We start from the raw sequence: 17886 nt of genomic DNA, 5'->3' as shown, positions 1-17886 counted from the left end.
TTTCTTCTCCTCCCCTTAGGACTTCATGTCCAAGAACTTCTGCTTCTCTAGATTTTTGGAAGTTGGATGTTGAGTATTATTAGGCCTGTCTGTTCTTGGAGCAAAGCCAGCCTATTCCTTGCACTTATTCCACATTCTTAAACAGGTTCCACTGACCTCTGGATAGCTCTCGCTGCTCTGTCTGAACAGATTTTTGTGCATTAGTTCTTTCAGCTATATTATTGATTACATTTGCATAAAAACTCCCTAATTCCCCATCCTGGCAATTTTAGCTTCTCTTTCCCCTTTACCAGACAGGGAATGCTTGAGGGAGTTGTAAGTATCCCAAATAATGAGGATCCCAAATGTGCTTGTATGTGCTCTAGAAAAAAGTGTAACAAGGAGCAGCGACTGCTTTACCTGAACACATGAGGACACACACACAAGAGCTCAAAGAAACCAAAGCTTTGACTGCTTGTTTTATTTGTGTTAACTTACTGAACTGTGCTGATTTGTTTGCTTAACTGTAAACCCCTGTTCATCCATTTGGCTTTAGTTCAGATGCCCAGTTCTCTCTGTTGTACTAAACCTTGAAATGTTAAGACAGTATCAAGCTCTGCTACTCTGTAACCTACATGGTCCTAGACACACGCGTATCCAGGAAATTCCCTTTTTATTGGTTATATTTAGTGTTGATAACAATGGTTCAGATCATACATGGCCCTTGTTCTTTCAGGTTTTTTTTACTGAAACTTAGAATCTGTCCTATCCTGACTGTAGCTGAAGGTACTGCTTTTTTTTTTTTGTGCTGAAGGATATTTGAATTTCACTTAAAACACCCTTTTCTACTGCTCCTCCCACTTCTCCAGTAATTCATCCATCTTTAGGAATTGAGGTATGCTTATCCCAGACATATATTTAATATAAAACTAAAGAGCTGCTGCTCAGCTGAGTGATCTGCTTTTCTCTGATAAACAAAAATAACCTCAAAAAGAAGAGCAGAATAATCAGAAGGTGAGTAGGGAGTTTTATGTTTCAGGTCATGTTAACATTCAAGTAACTGTACACAGAACAGTTATCTGGATATCTAATGTAAATTAAAGCTAAAGTAAAGTTTTCCTCAGTTTTATAAAAACCTGGAAGCTATAAAATCTTAATTTCCTTCCAATGTGGTTTTTAACAGGTGAAAAGAGGAGTAGTGCAGAGACAGCTCTCAAGAATGGCGCAGTTAACGTGCGTTGGCTTAGGGGACGTCTCTGATAGAATGGACTCCCGAAGCATTATTCTAACTATCCCTACAGGTGAAGTTTTGAGTCATAGATAAGTTACATTTCTTATATAAAGGTTTGTTTTAGAGACAAGTTTACTGTCTGCTGCCTGAGGATTTCAGTGTGCTGTGTGGAGCTCATACAAAGAGCTGAGAGCAGGAATGTTTGAAAGTGTTTAAAAGCACAAGGGCAGTGATCAGGTAGGATATGCTGACCAGTGACACCAGCAAGGGCTTCTCTAATGGTAGCAGTACAGCAAGCTGAACTACAAGGTAGTTCTTTTTTCTCCCTGTAGTGTAAATAGTCTGCCCAAATGCATATTGTTACGTCAACCAGTTAGCAGCAGCATCTTATTTTTCTGCTATAGCTGCAAACTCATGAAAATTTTAAAGCTTCATGGGCTTCACTGGAAGTCTTTGCTCAAATGTAAACACCGGACAAGTTCATCTTATACTGACATTTTTTTGTATATTTTCCCATAGTGTAAAAAAATTTCTGTTGACATCATTGAATTTGTCACAAATTCTGGCAAAACAGAAGGCAAATCACAGATTGTTTGGCATGTGGATTGCATCCCTGTATTACTAATAAAGCATCATCATTAAAAGCCTGTGTATGTCTCAAACATCCACAGGTAAAGTATATAAAAAAACCAAACACAAACCAAAACTTAAGATGAAAACTATCTGAAACCTCCCCATCAGAGTACATTGAGAGGTGAGAGAGACATTTACCTTGGCATATTGGTATATTTTTCAGCACTGGAATATTTTTAACTGCAGTATTTAGGGCTGTTTTATAGTCAGTGCACTTTGGAACAGTAGTGAAGTTCCAGGACAGCAGAGAAGTGCTGATGTATCAGTACTAAAAGGAGGTGGAGTGGATGGACATGGCTGTGCAGGGAGGGTGACAGGCACCCAAAACACCTTGGGTGTTTGACTGGCTCTGCATGGTGTTTACACACGTGTAGTTTGCATTATTACCAGCTCCCCCTTTTATTCTTAGTACAGAATTTTGTTAGAGAAAAGTGTTAATCCCAAGAAATAAGGCTTTAAGATAACAAGAGCTTGCTAAATTTATTGCTTGACTTTGTTAAAGGACTTGATCTTGATGACCTTACTGTATATTAATGTAAGTGTTGAGTATCAGTAAATGCCATTTAGTTCAGGATTAGTCTGGAGGTGTACAAGAGTGAATAGTTTCCATGGATATTCAGCAAAAACTAGTAATTGCTTGTCACAGTTTGTTTTCATTAATGATTTTGTTGGTGAAAAATATCTTTAAAAACTTGTTCATTATAAACTTGTGGTTCATGGAAAATCACTGGGCTCTAAGGCAGCCATTGTGATTGTCAGGTGGAGTGGATCCAGTCCAGTGTGTGTGCTGAGGCTGCTACATGTAAAGCTCTGCACCTGGGAACAAGGTATTCCAGCTGAATTTAAATCAAGGCACATGGTATCCTAGAAAGCAGTGATTGAAGTGTTTTTTGCAGTTCTAGTGAATAAACAGCATAAACACATGTTTCCAAGGTGATGCTGTGACAAAGAACCTAATGTAGTTCTTAAATGCATTAGTGGAATAAGCAGGGGTATGTTGTTCTTGCTCATCTTGTGGAATGGGATGAAGTCATTCCCAAAATCCTACATTTGCACTCAGCCTCAGCACTCAAAACCCTCAAAAAAATTGCTGTGTGAAAAGGAATTAATCTCCAATTTGCTGGAAAACTGAACTGTATATCCATGCAGTAAAATGTTAAACATGTGCTGTGCAGCTTCTCATCAAAATTGAGGTGACTTGATGAGAGTCCTCAGATATGTCCCTGACAAAATAACAGTGGATATTAGTGAGCTTGCTCTGGTCTTGCTGACAAACACAGTATGGATTTGTAGCCCAGTAAGTTCAAATTAAAAGGCTTAAGTTTTTCATAGGGAGGGTGAAAAACAGAGAGAGTGATTAACTGTTGGATTGATATGATGAGCAGTCATATATTTCTTAATTTCTTAACATCTTTGAATCTGGATTGTGGGGAAAAAAAATCTGAAAATTGCTTCAGCCAGCTGCAAGGTGCTGACCTTTTCTTGTATTCTATTTTCCTGCTTCAGGTATATTTAGAGAATTGTCATTCATGAGAGGTCAGGTTCAGTGAAAAACCAGGGGTGCTAAAGAAAATGGATGGATAGCACCTCTTCTCTTGAACTACCTTCCCCCTTTTTGAACAGAAAGAGGTTTAGGATTTTTCCTTTTCAATCAAGAATTTGATCAAACCAGTAAGATCTTCTGAATGGGGGGAAATAAGCAGATATTGATACATATTGGAGATGTGTTAAAAAGTGTCCTGTATACTGGTGACTAGTACATCCTGATCTGAGGCTGTGGCACTGGAGAGCTGTTGGAAAGATAAATGTTACTTCTCTGCTGCCAGGACAAGCTGCTGGCTCCTTTCCAGCTCGCTGCCTACCAAGCAGCCCAAGGACCTTGGCAGGAGCACTGCTGCTCAGACAGACCTTTTATCAGCAAAGGAGTTCTTCCTTTCTGGTTCTGAGCATGGAAAATGCTCAGAGGGTGAAGCAAGGTGATTTTTATTGAATGCACTAAAGAAAATGTAGCTCCATAAAATTTTGTGTTACATAAAATTATTTATTGACTCATTTTATATATTGCATTTGTGTGTGTTGTGTGGAATTATATTATCTGCAATGATCCTAGTTTTAAACTGGATGCTGAGTAAAATACTGACTTAATCAGGAATTAAACTATGAAGCATACAGCTGTGGAAGAAGGAGTAAACAACACAATAATTTTAAGCTATATTAATGCCTCATGTGTGGAGACTTGACACAAGTGTTTGACACTTTCTGAACTCTCCAGGATGTTAGTGAATAGCTTGATGGTAGCATAAGCGTCTCTAGGTGGAGATTGCTGGAAACTAAGGGGTTTTTTTCATGTCCTATGTTAAAAAGGTGGGAAAGGGGGTGTGTAATCTTGAGAACTCAGAGCTACAGAACAAACTTGCAAATAATCCACATGCTCCTCAACGTAGTAATTTCAACAGAAGCATGTGATGCTTGAGTTTGGCAATTCTGGTTTCTCCTGGCTGTTTGTGGGAAGGTGAATGGTGTCACTCTGCTGCTGCCCCTGGAGTTCTTCAGAGCACTCAGTCTGTGCCCAGCCAGGCTGCTGTGCTTCCCCGTGCCCACACAAGGCCAGGTTTTTGGGTAAATGCAGTGAGTTTTGTGGTGAGCCTATAGCTTGTAGAAGTAAAAAATGATGTAAATACACCACAGTTAATGGGAAACCTGTTTTGGTCAGAGACTCTGGAGATACATGTAGATTCAGAAGGGGATTCACAGGTCCAGAGGCAAAGATCTGTAAACCTTGACTGGGTGTTGGCATAAGGGTAGTAAACCACAGATGTGACCAATTGCTCTCCCTACGCAGTGTTTCCTGCTAGAGTTTTTGGAGACAGACTGCTGGACTAAATGGACAGTGATCTGTCCTTGTAAGGCTTTTTTGTAATTCTCATGTTGGATAAAGGAATTTTTTTCCTTTTTTCCCAACCTATCCATAAAAGCTATACCAGGAAATTTGCAATTCTTGCTGTTTTGGGAGTAAACACCGAAGCATTTAGAGGGATGAAAGTCATGGCTTTCCTTGAAAATTAGGGTGGCTTGCATCAGGATTGTTGTGACCCCATCTCCTTCCACGTGTGTGCAGGCAATTCTGATGAACTGGTCAGCAGAATTTGCTTTATGAGGGCAGTAGCATGTAGATGGATGTGGAAAAAATGCAGCCTCAAGTTTGGTTTGAGCCTTCATGGAACCATGCCCCAAAATATTTTGGGGTAAATAGAGGCTTTGTGCAAAGGAAGCTCAGAGCACAAGTAGTAATAGCAGCATTTGGCTGTTTGTAAATATTTTTTACTCTTTTGAAATGGAGCTGTGAACTTCCCTGTATGTTTAAAATTGTTGTCCAGGCAATTGAATTCTCCCATTGTTTAATGTTGAAAGAGACCTGGTTTCTCTGGACTGGCTCCTGGAAGAGCCTTTCACTGCAGTAGAACCAGTAATCATTTTTGGCAAGTTAGTTCAGCTTCTTGTATAGTTTTTCTGTCTCCTTGTACTTGATTTGCAAAGTTCTTCTCTTGCAACCACTTCTAACATCTAGAGATTTAAAATGAAAGCAGGAAATGCTGCTGAATTAAAAATACCCCCTGGTTTTGGTTGTATAATTCTATGATATAAATTAACAGTATTACATTTTAACCAGTAGCTTTCTCCTGTGTGCTAAACTGTTTGCAGTGGAAGTGCAATCTAAACTTCAGTTTTACTTCCCCAGTATGTACTGCAAGAAAACCCCTTAGAGACACTTTAGGAGTTTCCAGATTACAGGCTGGAAAAAAATGACGTTTTTGAAGGCTAGTAGTTTCAGTCAAAGCTTATCAGATTATTAAAACCTTTCTTCTTTTCTCTTCTTTTTGGAGAATGGAAGAAGTTAGTGTAATCCAGCATTCCTGCTGAGTATATAACTTACTGCCACTTCTGATCTTTGAAGAGAGATTTATTGCTTCCTGTGGCAACACTGAATACTCAAAAGGTACTCATTGATTACTTGATCCTTACCTACCTTCCATTTTTATTCATACTGTTCTCTCCTTCCTACCAAAGAGTGACTACTGTTGATTCCTGCCTGCTCTGGGCTACCTGGAGCATTATATCATCCCAGACTACTTTATGCTTTGCTCCTGTGAAAGCAACTGCATCCTCTCCTTGTCCTACCAACATTTTGATCTACATGAAGAAGACTTTGTGAGCTTCCATGACAGTATGATGAAACTGAGTATCAAATATTTAGATGTCTCACTTGCCTGACATATCTGTAGTTTGGAGACATCTACTTTGAGTGACTTGTGCAGACAAATCCCTTGGGGATTGATCTCTCCATCTCCACCAGACTCAAAGGAGGGAGATGGCACTGAATGTTTGTCCTGCTCTGTAATCAGTCTGGCTCCTCCTGGTTAGATGTGCTTGATCCAGTGCAGTTGTTGGTCAGTACAATGTGCTGCCTCTTGAAACAGGCTGTCCAGTGCTGACAACCAAGGGAGAGTTTTCATCTGCCTTTTCACACCTTTCCTATTGCCTATCGGACAAGATACAATTTCATGTTAACATCCTGGAGAGGAGAGCACATAGTAGCTCTTACTACTTCAAAGACAGCTTTTTCCTTTTTTATTAGTTTAAATTTCCTTACTGTGCTCCTGGATTTTCTCCTGCAAATAAAAAAAAAGTAGTGAGGTCTCTTGTCAGTACTGCTTCCTCCTTTTCTTGCTGAAGTTCCTGTTGGAGCAATGTCTGATGTGGATCTTTGTACTTCATTGCACATGTGATTCTCTGTCTCCTAAACAGTGAAACACAGTATTTGTGCTTTTCTAGTGCTGTTCTCTTCAGTACTGGATGGATTTGGATATTCACCTCTTTGAAAGTGCAGATCCCCAGCACATTGCTGAGAGTTAATGTACATCTGTTATTTTCTGAAGAGCTGATCAGTATATGAGAGCTTGCAGAAATGTTCCAGGGCCTCTAGATCTTGTGTGGAAGTGAGTGCTGAGGCCAGTAAGCTCAGTCTAATAGCATCATAGTTATAACTACTTAGCTAGAAAAAAGTCTGTGTTTTGTGTTTGGAGTTTAAGTATATCCTTCATTTTATGTAGTACCAGAGAATGATAAAATAATTTTGGTTGCAAGGGACTTCTTGTGGTACCCTGGTTCAATTAGGGTTGTGTTTAGGAAATATTTTTGTTTCCACAGCATCTCTGAGCAACCTCCTCCAGTGTTTGACCACTGGTTGTAGCAGCTGGTCTGTTGCACTTGTCCTTTGACTCTCTGCTTCCAAGAGTGTGGCTCCATCATCTTTTTGTTTCCCTTTGAAGGTAGCAGTAGGATCTCCCCTGGGTCTTTCACAGCTAACTTTCTCATTCTGCTGTGTAGATCTTTTATTCCAGCCACCTCATTGTTCTGGCCCCCTTCTGATGTGTTTTTCCCCATGTGTTCTAGGCTCATCAATGGACATGTGAAACACTTTAAATTTTCAGTTTATGCCTGTTTTCCTTAAAGCTCATTAAACATTGCCCATATGTAAAAGATTTGATGAAATGTAAATTTGTGCAAGGTATTTTATGCTAGAAAATACACCAGGTATTTAACAGAAGTTCAGTATCATCTTTGCAGTAAAGGAGAGTAGAAGTGACTTAGTCTCCCTTTGGGGTATTCCCTTGGAGTGGATCAGAACAAGAATGCCTTGCATTTTTGGAGCTCCCTGGGTTGTACATTAGTAGGTTGATACTTCTTGAGCCATATCCAAGCAGCTTCAAGACATGTCTTAAACTCCAGTAACTTATTTTCTTAATCAGAGCCAATACCTTGTAAGCAGAGAGGGGCAATGGCTGTGCCTTGCATTAACTCACCATCAGTGCTAATCTGCAGAGATCCCTGTCAAATGTTCTGTATTAGTGTAGAAAAGAGCTGCAATTGCTGGTTTGTTATCTCTTCCCCCTCGTAAGAGTTTGGGTACAATCTTTATTTAAAACAACTTTCTTTACTGTTACATCATTTGCCAAGCAGAAGATTAAGTTTGAAAAATGGAAGGAAACTATTCCTTGATACAAAATTTCAGCAAACCCAAGATGGATAAAAAGATGCTTCAGTTCAATTCATTGTGTTCTGTTGTCCTCTTGTGTGTGTGACAAAATTTCTAGGGTGATAATATTCCACATGGGAGGGGTTCATTTTGTATCAAGGGTCTTCTGAAGGGAGAAGTCCTTCACCCTTGAGGCTTTTCTGTGTTACTTGACAAGTTTGTAAAGTTCAGGAAATCTTTTTCCAAGATTGCACAGCACAAGACCTGGCAAGGATGCAGCTTGCATCTGCAGTCTTAATATTCCCTTAGCAGTGGAGCACACCCCATGTATCCTCTGAGCATCCTCTTTCCTGGTCAGGGTTAGTATGTATCATTTGTGATTTTTGCAGAGTAAGTGTTAAATAAAAAGAGATCATTTCCAAAATTTTTTTAAAAGCTCACTATCACTGAGCATCCACCACTCCAACAAACCTCTTACCAGTAATGCTTTTTGAGGCTGATAAACAATTAAAAATAACTTGCCAAGTAAAAAATGAAGCCAGGACCCAGACCTGAGTGCCTTGTACTAAATAAATGACAGAAGAACCTGGAGGGGAAGCCCTTAAATTCAAAGGGTGTGAAATCCAACACTGCTTGACCCTCATCACTGAGTGCAGCAAGAATACGTGCCTCTCTTGAGAATTACTCCTCTGGACTTCCTTACCATTCCCAGGATTTTAACATGTGTGCACACTGCAGACTGACAGCAATTACAGAAAGAAATAATGTGCTGTCTTGTAAGTATTGTATTTCTGTAAATGTGAGTATTTTAAGCCCTTAATTGATAATGGTAATGAGGCTTGCTTCAGTGAGCAGAGGCTGCTCTTCCTCAGGGTGGCAAAGTTAGAACTGTGTTACAGCTGATATTGTTATTTGATATAAACAGTACATCCACTGCTGCATAAGGAGTGATATTTGCTCTCATTTACACCTCTTCAGTGTGTGATGTGCTATTCCACAGCACAGGAGAAAAAGGCCATTTGAAGTAGGCAGAGCTGGCTATAAAATGTCATATTGCACTTGTAATCTGAGGTGAGGCATCTGGAGCTTTAGGGTGTCAGAACTGTAAATGCTAAAGAGTTTGAGAACAGGTAGAGAGAAGCTTGTAAAATGAGTTCAGTCATCCTACTGAAAATATTAAAACTGGTTAAAATATTCCTTTGGTTTTGCTTATGGCCCTTTTGGTAAGTGAAGGGGTCCCCAAGGAGTTTTCATTGCTGCTCTGTTAGGGGTGAGGGACCACACCTTTTGTTAAATGAGCATTAAATATTAAACAGTGCTTTTATTCCACCCCCCCACCCCTTACCTTTCTCTTTTATGTAGTTTCACTAGTTCATCTCTTTTGTTCCAGAGTGAGTTCTGACCTCAGGAGCTGCATGAAGAATAGCCAGCAAGAAGAGAGCAAATCAGTCCAGGCAGAAGTGCAGAAGCATCATAAATGTAAATTGAGGGGGTTTAAAGTGTGGTATGTGTTCCATGCACAGGAGGCAGTAGTTTTCCTGAATATAAAGCTTAACATTGTGCTGGTAGAAACCCTTTTGCCCTGCTTCTCTTTTGGCTGCCCTTAGTGTTGGGGCACACTAGAGACCTACTCTGGATGGAAATAAGTATCCTTGGCTGGGGGAGTTCTGGCCTGATTTCCTGACCAGTAGCTGGAGTCTTGAAAGTGCTTGTGCCAACATGAAGAGTAATTGGGCTGATGGAGGGAGTGAGGGGGAACTTTAAAGGTAGGGATGGTCTCTTTCCACAGTGGGTATGTTTGGAAATGAAACTTTACTGCTTCCTTGGAGAAAGGGGTTTTTTCTTCCAAGGTCGAGTGCCTTTGTGGGATTTTGGGGGTTTTTTGCTTCATCTGCTTTGAAGGTTGATTGTAGCACTTTTAGGGCTTGGTGTATGAAAATATTTGGAATGCGAGTCCAAATGAGTTAGGGGTATGCGTAAAACAAAGAAGCTTCTTAAAATTTCAGCATGAGGGTCACTTTAAAGGACTCACCTGAGTTTGTTTATGCCTGCTCCAACACTTATTAACTCAGACTAACTTTTCTGTGATTCAAAAGCAAGGATGTCTTAACTTGGGTCTGGAAGTTTGTCTTGTCCACCACCCTTCTGCCATAGGTGCTTTCAAAACTCCTGGAATTTCCTGTCCCTGCTGCAACAGCAGTAAACTGCACCTCTCTCTGTGTTTGGCAACCTGACATTAAGTTAACTAGCACTGACTGTAGTTTTCTTATGTTCATCAGGGTGTGATTTGTGAGGTGACTAATAGTTAGTGCATGGGCAGCTATTGCTCATGGGTAGGACCAAAGTTACCATCCCAGGGATAAGCACTTTCTGCTCCTCCAATTTGAAGCCTGAATTCCTGTGTCCTGGTAGAGAATCACTACTTAATGAGTACTTGTGCAAAGATAAAAGAAATAGCTGTTCCCCAAAAGTTTATTCTTGGATACTTGTTCATCTGGGTGAAGTCTTAGTGAAAAACAAAGTCCAGATACTTATTATGAAGTCTCTAGAATGCCAGGAAACTTGTTGCACAGGTCTTTTTTCAGGTGTGGGAGTGGCTGGTGTTGCCATTTTGGTATCATCAAACACTGCATCAGATGGCCAAAGAATCCTGTTCTGCTCAGACATAGTTTAAAAAAATATCTTTTACTGTTAGCAGTTTGCCAGTAGCCTAAATGAAAGCTTAAATTCATGTGTGATGGGAGAAATGACCACAAATATTTGTTGATAAAACTAAGAATCTGTTCCAGTATCTGCCTACAACATAAGACTTCACTTTTTGTAGCAGTGGATTTTGCAGCCTGTTTAACCTGAAATAATTTTTGATTCTCAGTTTAATACCTTCAGGTATTCTGATGGTCTTTCATGAACTTCTTCATCACTTTTATATTATGAAGACTTGTAAAAGGGAGGGACTGATTAGTTTTATGATCTAACATCAGCTGAAAACAAATTGCTTTGTGACTACTTCTTTTAAAGTGCAAGTCTTACTGTATTCTACACCTGATTAGATTGTGTATTTGTCCTTCTCAAATGAACTGTCAGGTTAGCAAAATATGACTTCCTTACTAAATTAAAAAGAGAAACTTTAAAAAAATTGATAAGGGTATATTTCACTTGTATTTCCCAGCTTTCAGTGGAGAATTCTCTGGATGAATAATGATCTAGTGTCGCCTAGAGATACACTAGGTGAGATACACTAGTAGTTATTGAAAGAAATAGTGAAAAATTAACAGTAAGACTTGAAACAAAGGTAGGAACAGAAGGAGAAGTTAAGGAAGAATGGAACAAATTTTAAGAATGTAACTAATTTTGTCCCTTATTACCTTCTCAATAGACCTTTAATTCTCCAAATCTAAAGGAAAAGCAAGGGAGAACTATTCTTTCAGAAATATAGCTGAAATGCTTTCATCAGTCTGCTTTCTTCATCAAGGCTTTTCTTGTCAGGTTACAGGCTATCCCAGGTGTGACTTGAATATGTGGGGGATTTGTTGTCAGTAGCCTCAGTGATTTTTTTTTTTTTTCTCTTTTGTTCCATAATGCAAGTTTCAAGCAGTTGACACTATTGTATCTGCTTTTCTCTCCATTGTAGGCTGCAGCTTATTACAGCAGAATTAGCAGTATTAGTTCTGGAAGAGCTGTGATCTGGGGCTTTCTGCCACTGTCAGGTGCAAGGATTAAGAGGGAGCTTGTTCAGCAAACAGCTGAGGAAAGATGTGGAATTGAGTTTCCTTCTGCCTGGCTGGGGGCCCTGGGTATATACTCTGTTTCCACGTCTTGAAACTCCTTGAGTTTCTGATGCAAAGTGAAAGGTCAGCTCTATTCTGAGTAATTGCTGGAGATCACAGGTGTGTGCTACTTGCTGACTGAAAAATAGGGGTCAGTGCTGAATGAAGCTTCTCATTGCTTTGCATCATTTCATGAGACACAATGAAATTGGAAAGAGCTGTGCTGGGATCCCTGGGCAGGAGTAGCAACCAGGAAGATTGCTTCTGTAAGGTACAGGAGCAGCAGGGAAAAAAGAAAAGGGGGAAGTAGAGAAATGGCACAAGATGCATTTTGATTCTAACTGCACCAGGCTGTGGGTGGAGAATGTCCTGATGGCAGGGACAGGTTTGGCTGTGCCCTTGGGAGTTTGTAGGGGTCGAAGGTAAAGATCACCCTTGATAACACCTGGGCCAAAGTGCTCTGCCTTCACAGAATGTGAGTAAAAGTTAACTTTGGTTCACAGGTAACAACTCAGTGAATAAAATACAAAGGAGAGTCTGCTCACAGATAAATACTGTGGAATTCAGACTGTTTGCCCATAGACTCTCTGTAACCCAGAGGGTTGCAATATGCTTGAGAAAAAGCAGTTTGACTGTAGTGTGTCCTGGATGGATGGCACAGAGTGGAGGGACACAGCTCAGTGTAGCCACCTACCTCACTGAATACAAGGTTCCTGGTGCTGTGGTTTGCTGACATCTTTATGCTGCTGCTGCAGCTTAATGTGGTCCTGGTGATCCCTTTCCTCCACCCAAGCATTTGTGTGAGGAGCTGGGTCAGAATTGTTTTTCTCTGCATTAGTTTTCAGCTGGACTTAGTTCTCGATTGAGTTCATTGTGGTGAATTATTCTGTCAGTGTGAAGGAAGAAGCTGAGAGCAGTTCTTTGGACAATGAGTGCTCTGTTTACCTGTATTACAGAGACCATGAAACTACTGCACAAGTTAAAAATCTGGTCTCCTATCTTGTTAGTGATGAAAAAATGGATTCCTCTAGATATCAGTTTAGTGTAGGGATCCACTTAAAAGCTTTGAATCACTCCCTAGGACAGTGTGCTCTTCTTGATGTATTTAGACCAACCTCCCAGCACAGACACCTTGGTTAGGTAATCACCACCAACACTGACTGTCTTCTCTGATTCTTTCAGAGTCAGCACTCAAGGAAACCATCCTTCTACAACTCTGCATTTTCCAATTGCAGCTCTCATTCCCATAGCTGGTTTATGCATTTCTTGCGGCTTAATCTTGATAGGGCCCTTTTCATGCAGAGAAAAAAAAAATATTTATTAGCATGTGTTGAAGTTTACTTTTTTTCTTCTAGGTTTCTTCCCCTTTTTTTCATTTAAAGCTGCAATAAATGTTTGTCCATTTTATTCTTCTTGTTTGATTTCGGTACCAGTGTTGTAAGCGGAAAGGAGGAAATGAGAAAACAGCTGGAGATAGGTGTAACAGGCAGAACCAGTGGATATGGAATTATTTGCAGCAGCCAAATGAAAGCCTTAAGTTTTTACTGTGAGAAAATTACTTTGTGAAAGGAACTTACCCAATGTTTTAGTTTCTGCTGTTAGGTAGAACTCTTTGGTGTTTTGCCTGTGAAAGGCACAGCTGGCCTGTTTGGATGTATGTCTGTCTGGTTTAGAGCAAGTTAGGCTCATGGCATGTTCATCTCTTATCAGGGTAGCTCTGCTGGAGGAAATGGAAAGGCTGCCTACCTGTTAAACTGCCTGATCTTTGGCTGTGCTTAACTGGGAAACTTCTCATGGCTGTTTCCTGGTGGGAAGGAGAATGCCCGAGCACTCCTGCAGTTAATCTGCATCTGCTCATGCCCGTAAATACTTACACAGACGTGTGGTCTGCAAGCAGGGGAGGAAAAAACCTGTTTTCTATAAATTCTGTTGATCAATCTTTCTCTTGCTTTAAGTAGCATATACAGTGCATAACTGCAGACTCTTAATTGAAGTTTTTATTTATTCCTCTATCTAGCTTTCACAGGTTCTCAGGGAATGCAGGAGAAACATTAGTCTCCCATGCTTTAACATTAGGCTTTATTTTCACTCCCATGTAATTTTTAGTAGGTGGCTAATCTGTAAGTGTCAAAGCCATGTCAGTTTTTGAGTGAGATCTGTGTGTGGATTGACTTGAATTCAAGGCCTGAATATGGTGCAAGATGGTAGAGTTGTTTACACTTATGTGTCTGCTGATAGTTTTCATTATTTTATGAATATCAAAAATTTACTGATAGCATTTGGCTTCATGGTTTCTATTGGAGTTTTAATTTTTTTCACAAGTTAAGTGCATATTACAGCACTAAATGTACTTTTAAATTGTGTTAGTGTCCCAGAAGTTTTTATTGAGACTGTGCCTTGTTTGGCAGAAATAAATATTTTTGTATAATTTGAAAAAAAAATGGACACTGGCACTAACCATTCCTGTCTATGGGTTTGTGCTTTATGTATTGACTACTACAACAAGTTGTTTTTAATGTTCCTGCAATTCCCTTCAAGTACCTAAAGAGACTTCAAGAGATCTGGAGAGGGATTTTGGACAAAAGTGTGGAGTGACCAGACAAGGGGGAATGGCTGACACAGGGTCTGGTTAGATTGGATTTTGGGAAGAAAGTGAGTGCATCTGGGCTGAGACTTTCCTGTGCTGTCATCAGTAGGACAGCTGGCACTACAAGCAACCTTTTGATTCCTTTTATTGGAATGAAATGCACAGCACTTATTTCTGCTTGTTGCAGCTTTTTTAGATGGGCTGTCCATCAGTTGTCTGAGCAAGCTTAGGTCTGTTGTTTGGATGTCACAGCTCCTTACCTGGCTAATTGGATTGTGACAGTGCACTGAGCTGTTCAGTGTCAGTGTCTCAGTAGAGCCTGCTGAGTGAGCCCAGGTGGAAAGGCTGGCTTGAGCTATTAATGTGAATTGTGTTTTCTGATCTTCTTTGGTCTTTTTTTGGCCATTCTCCTTATTGTGGAATATTTTCTCTTTTTTTTTTTTTTCAGTCTTGATTTTCTGCATCTTTTTAACCTGCTGCTTTGTCTTCCTTTTTAGATTCAGTCATTGTGGAACCGAGCTGTTGGTGTAAGGTAGCAGTAACTGGTAGGAAGAGAGCTGGAGACAAAAGCCAGAAATAAAAAGTTGAGAGAAACTCTGCAGTTTTTATTTCCTAGTGTTCTGCTATAATGGTCTTAGTTGTAGCAACTGACGCATGTCCTCCAATAAATACAGAACTTGTATTTATGTGAGACTCACTTTATGAAAAGGAGAATTCAGGTAAAGAAAAAGAAATAAGTAAATAAAAAGTAGCAAGTTCTTCAAGACAGAGTGATTGAGAAGTGGCATGGACAGCCAGTGCAAAGCTTTGCTTTGCAGAGATGGAGTCTTTACAGAGAGCTTATTTCATAGGAAAGCACCCATGCATTTTCCTCTCAAATTTAGGCTACATCCTCTGTCCTCACCCTGCAGTTGAAGAATTTTTAAATCCACACTTCTTCAGCAGAAGTCTCAGCAGTTTAACGACATTTTTGAGCTGTCCAAAGCATCAAGTGAGACAACTCCTGTATATTTCTGTGATTTTATATGTTGTTAATATGACATTTAGTATATTGTGATATTTTCCCTATGGCAAGAGTTTGGTTTAAAAACAGATGTTTTCAGATGAACTAACTGATGAAAAGGAGCAGACTATAGTGGATGCTTTGGAGTGGGCAGGAGTAAATGCTGATCCATGTGCTGAGTGTTAGAGGTCAGGGAATCTGGGTCAGGATGCAGCAGCAGGCAAGGGACAGTGGAAGGGGCAGGCAGGGGTAGGGAGGTGACACAGAGGTGGCAGGGTTGGGGTGCAGTGGCAGGCAGGGATGGAGGTGACACAGGTGGCAAGGTTGGGGTGCAGTGCCAGGCAGGGATGGAGGTGACACAGGTGGCAAGGTTGGGGTGCAGTGCCAGGCAGGGATGGAGGTGACACAGGTGGCAAGGTTGGGGTGCGGTGGCAGGATTGGGGTGCAGTGACAGGCAGGGAGATGGAGGTGACACAGAGGTGGCAGGGTTGGGGTGCAGTGCCAGGCAAGGATGGAGGTGGCAGGGTTGGGGTGCAGTGGCAGGGTTGGAGTGCAGTGCCAGGCAGGGATGGAGGTGGCAGGGTTGGGGTGCAGTGGCAGGGTTGGGGTGCAGTGCCAGGCAGGGATGGAGGTGACACAGAGGTGGCAGGGTTGGGGTGCAGTGGCAGGCAGGGATGGAGGTGGCAGGGTTGGGGTGCAGTGGCAGGGTTGGGGTGCAGTGCCAGGCAGGGATGGAGGTGGCAGGGTTGGGGTGCAGTGGCAGGGTTGGGGTGCAGTGGCAGGGTTGGGGTGCAGTGCCAGGCAGGGATGGAGGTGACACTGAGGTGGCAGGGTCGGGGTGCAGTGCCAGGCAAGGATGGAGGTGGCAGGGTTGGGGTGCAGTGGCAGGGTCGGGGTGCAGTGCCAGGCAGGGATGGAGGTGGCAGGGTTGGGGTGCAGTGGCAGGGTTGTGGTGCAGTGCCAGGCAGGGATGGAGGTGGCAGGGTTGGGGTGCAGTGGCAGGGTTGTGGTGCAGTGCCAGGCAGGGATGGAGGCCTCAGCCCCAGCCCCGGTGCAGTGCCGCCTCTCGCCGCTCGGGGGCAGCCGTGCCCCGCCGTGTCACCCCGATAGCCGCGCGACAGGAAACGGGGTGAGAGGTGACAGAGGGACAGGGAGCAATAACGGGGTCTGAATTTCTTTACCGGGCGGCTGTAAGAATCCATCCATTCCTTTCACACAGGTACACCCTTTACTGTGAGTGTTTTTAACCTGAGTCTTGCTACAGGCATTTCCTTGGTCTCCCTGTACACACCTGCATTCCTGGGCTGGCAGACTTGCTGAGCCATATGCCAAAGTCTTCACGAGTGTCAGTGGCCTGTTCCTTGGTGGACATAGGATTTTCTGCTTTACAAGTCAGAAGTGGTGCCTTCCTACCACTCTGCTATAGAATTAGAGGACACTGGCAAGTTTTGGCCTGTTGGCTTGCTTTCAGGTGACTTAGCAGTGTTGTTAGCAGCTGATATTGACAGTGAATGGGAAGGTCTTTGTGAGTGCCCCACCCCTGCTCGGCCCCAAAGTTGCATTGGCTTTGCAGATGGACTTTTGCCTATTTTTTTCCCTTCATCTTACATATTTTATTGTTACCTCCTTGCCCATTCACAATCACACTTTGATGTTTTGCTTATCTATGTCCTTCCTTTTTTTTGTTCAGACGCTTTTGCTCACCTGGAAAGTCTTTTCTCTGCAGATACTTAAGATAATAGTTAAACACTTTTACAGTTGCTGTAGACCAAAGACCTTCTCTATTCTGATTGCCTGCTGTCTGGTGTTAAGTACTTACATCATCTCGTGTACTTCAGCTGTTTGTCCATATGGATTTGCTGCGACTTTAAGAGCTGACGGGTGGTAAAGGAAGGGAGAGGCGGGATCCCTGCAGGGAGTGTGCAGGAAGCCATATGTCGGCATTCCTGGGTATCTGGTGCCCTCTGGAGACTGTGGCTGCCCACGACATCACGAGTGTCAAGACACCATGCTAATTTATGTCCGTAGTCTGGGCAGGCTGAAGAACAGGATGAGCTTTGTTTTTACAGCAGAAGTGGAGGATACTAGAAAAGACAGAGTAAAAGCAAGAACTCTCTAAAAGTCATAACAATTACATGTCTTGTAATTTTTAAAGCTGATGGAGACACTTGATAACCGTGCTTCATGTTTATTGTGTAACATCAAAATTGAGTACACAAGATTAAGTGTAGATATTTGCAAATAGTATGGGCATTTTAAAGTGTTGAGTTAGCAAGGGAGATTAAATATTTATATTAATTCACTTATCTGGTCTGAGAGGCTAGTCGGTCTAATGGGAAAATACAGAAGTCTCATAGCAAATCTGGAACTGTACTCAGGAACTTTTTGCAAGCTCAGTTAGGAAACTGGCTATTTTGTTACTTCTTACCCAAAATTGACCTTGGTACCTTTTTGACGCTTAACGAGGGCTAGAAGAAATGGTATCCTGATGTAGAGAAAGTGTTTGGTGTGGTTATAAACCTCTTTTTATTTTTGAGGTAAACCACCTGGTACAAAGACAGACTTACAAAATGCTCCTTTCATTTGGGAAAGGACTATAATCTTACTCCTTTCATTTGGGAAAAAGGTTGCTGCAAAATGATAATTTCT

At 41.6% G+C, this 17886-nt stretch overlaps 1 protein-coding gene across 4 annotated transcripts in view; it reads left to right on the top strand.

Moving 5' to 3' along the window:
• CTCF (CCCTC-binding factor) overlaps positions 1-17886 on the top strand; it is a 35150-nt gene that overhangs the window by 2308 nt on the left and 14956 nt on the right. Inside the window, exon 1 of one of the 4 annotated variants that reach the window (XM_033069621.2) lies at positions 1171-1280. The exons of 1 other annotated variant lie outside the window; for it this stretch is intronic. The gene's annotated coding sequence lies outside the window, so the exon portion shown is untranslated. Of the gene's footprint in view, positions 1-1170; positions 1281-9270; positions 9385-17886 lie in introns of those variants that run through there. 2 more of the 4 variants (XM_033069618.2, XM_033069619.2) reach the window with 2 other exon arrangements.

Source organism: Catharus ustulatus, chromosome 11 (genome assembly GCF_009819885.2).
Source record: "Catharus ustulatus isolate bCatUst1 chromosome 11, bCatUst1.pri.v2, whole genome shotgun sequence".
NCBI lineage: Eukaryota > Metazoa > Chordata > Aves > Passeriformes > Turdidae > Catharus > Catharus ustulatus.
This window is presented reverse-complemented; position numbering and strand designations above follow the sequence as displayed.